At 36.8% G+C, this 2,653-nt stretch overlaps 1 long non-coding RNA gene across 1 annotated transcript; it reads right to left on the reverse strand.

Annotated features, from left to right (window-relative positions):
* Nucleotides 1-917: 917 nt before the first annotated feature.
* On the reverse strand, nt 918-2,117 carry LOC129352495 (uncharacterized). The gene is made up of 2 exons (XR_008604886.1): nt 1,968-2,117; nt 918-1,502 (listed from the first exon to the last, which is right to left on the reverse strand). It is a non-coding gene; the product is annotated as an uncharacterized LOC129352495 (long non-coding RNA).
* Nucleotides 2,118-2,653: the final 536 nt, after the last annotated feature.

Consider the following 2,653-nt stretch of genomic DNA (forward strand, 5'->3'; position numbering starts at 1 on the left):
TGGTTAACTCACATGAGGCCCATCTGTGGCCCACTAGGGTGCTGTCAAGAATATTTACGTGGGTCCCAATTGGGTCTGAACTGGGCTAGAATATGGGTACCAAGTGGGTTTGTCCACGGTTTCCATGGTGGCCCCACATGGGTTTGCCCAAGTAAATTTTTATGGGTGCTAACTGGGTTTTCAGTGGGCCCATGTGGTTAACTCACATGAGGCCCATCTGTGGCCCACTAGGGTGCTGTCAGGAATATTTACCTGGGTCCCAATTGGGTCTGAACTGGGCTAGAATATGGGTACCAAGTGGGTTTGTCCACGGTTTCCATGGTGGCCCCACATGGGTTTGCCCAAGTAGATTTTAATGGGTGCTGACTGGGTTTTCAGTGGGTCCCACATGGTTAACTCACATGAGGCCCATCTGTGGCCCACTAGGGTGCTGTCAAGAATATTTACGTGGGTCCCAATTGGGTCTGAACTGGGCTAGAATATGGGTACCAAGTGGGTTTGTCCACGGTTTCCATGGTGGCCCCACATGGGTTTGCCCAAGTAGATTTTAATGGGTGCTGACTGGGGTTTTCAGTGGGGCCCACATGGTTAACTCACAAGAGGCCCATCTGTGGCCCACTAGGGTGCTGTCAAGAATATTTTACGTGGGTCCCAATTGGGTCTGAACTGGGCTAGAATATGGGTACCAAGTGGGTTTGTCCACGGTTTCCATGGTGGCCCCACATGGGTTTGCCCAAGTAAATTTTTATGGGTGCTAACTGGGCTTTCAGTGGGACCCAGATGCCTTAATCCTGTAGGAACAATTCTCATCTAACCTGGATGTGAATTACATTCATAGATATGCAATCTTGATCAACAATCCAAAGTCTAGCTTAAAACGTGTTCAAATAAAAAAAATAAAAAAAAGAGATGAAAAATTTATTTTGCTCAAGGCTTTTATTTAGTAATTTAAAATATTGTCAGGAGTTATTTTTTACCTCACTACAGCAATTATTAGAACTTCATTAATACTCAGGGAATGGTGCCACAAAAAGAAATCTGCAATTATTCACGACATCTTTGAAAATAACAGAAGCTAGTTTACTATAACAAACTTATAAACAGATCTATAAATATATATCTATAGATGCACACAAATAAAGACACCTACATATTTTCCTACAGGTCTATAAATGTATACATCTAAATACTATCTATATAACTTTATACACGTATATTCACATTGATACACACAATGTGAATATACACACCTATATAGATCTTTCACAATACATTTTTGTTAAACATTTTTAAAAATAACCTACATGCCATATGCATGCTTAAATTTGAAATCTCTCATACTTTACTGAAACTGTCCATCTTGAAAGACCTCCCCAACCTGAGTTTGAACTGGCAGTCTCTCTAGTCTATTTCCACTTCCACTCGGGCTCCAGTAAACCACTTCGAGAGTCTTTGCTGTATGCTTGTGTGATTCTGTAGATGGATAATTTCTTTTAAGTCCCCTGAAATAACAAGCAAAGGTAGAAATTGTATTAGTGTTTCATTTTAGCACAATGTAACATTAATGAGATTTGCATCTCCCCCTTCATGGGGCAAAAATGCTTGCAGAGATATGCCATAATCAAAAGGACTCTTGAGTCATCATTATTATGTACAGAAACTATATTCTTCCCGTAAATTTAAAATATATCCATCTATATACATCAACTACGAGGTTCTATCGTGGTCTTGTGGTTCTTTTAATACTGTTTGAAATGCAACCCATATTACCTTCAAATTTTTAAGTTCTTCACAACAGTGAAAGAATACTGTTCAAATAAAACCAAAAATTGAAGACTCAATTTTTAACCTAAAAACATTACTAAAAATAACAAACAAAAGCATAAAACAACAAAAATAAATTAACATATGTTTAAGAAAGAAAAGTGAAAAAAAAAGTTACTCTGACAATAAAAACTGATATTTACCATACAAAACATCAAAGAGACGCAGGTCCAAGAGCTTGTTTCCAATGTTGGCCAAAAAGGTTGAACTGGACTTCCAGTTCATGGGACATGAGGAATCGCACAGCTGGTTGTATTGTGTCATCTAAGGATGCTCCTCCAATTTCTGTAGCCATGGCAACCTTAAGTACAATGACAATAACAGGACAACATTTTGTTTTTGTTCATCAGTTTGTCATTATATCACTCTTATGTGCTTAATTTTACTAACATATTAATCTACCTTTTCAAATCATTATAAAGTGATCTTCACACGCTGATCCTCTTGAAGCCTGCAAAAATATATCTTTTATTAGTGCAATATAACATTTAGACTTTTCAAAAAAATTAAAAATTAAGGCAAAACAGCCTTTGTATAGATTAACTACTGAAGCCTTATATTGTAAACACTGAACAGTTTTGCAATTATCCTAATTTCTTTGTTAACGTGACAGGACTAAGACAGTAGTATTACTCTTAAGAGAAGTTTAGAAAATCACTATAAATGTAACTAATAAAGCCTAAAACATTGCACATATAAAAAAAATAGAGCTACAATTAAATATAAGTACATTTCACATAACTGCTAGCTAAATATTGCAAAAATATCAAAAAGAATTTCTTAATCTTTCAATATTTGTTTCAGGCTTGGCCACTGATTGACATGATGG

This window comes from Poeciliopsis prolifica, unplaced genomic scaffold, assembly GCF_027474105.1.
Source record: "Poeciliopsis prolifica strain line A6 unplaced genomic scaffold, Auburn_PproV2 SCAFFOLD077, whole genome shotgun sequence".
In the NCBI taxonomy this organism is placed as follows: Eukaryota; Metazoa; Chordata; class Actinopteri; order Cyprinodontiformes; family Poeciliidae; genus Poeciliopsis; species Poeciliopsis prolifica.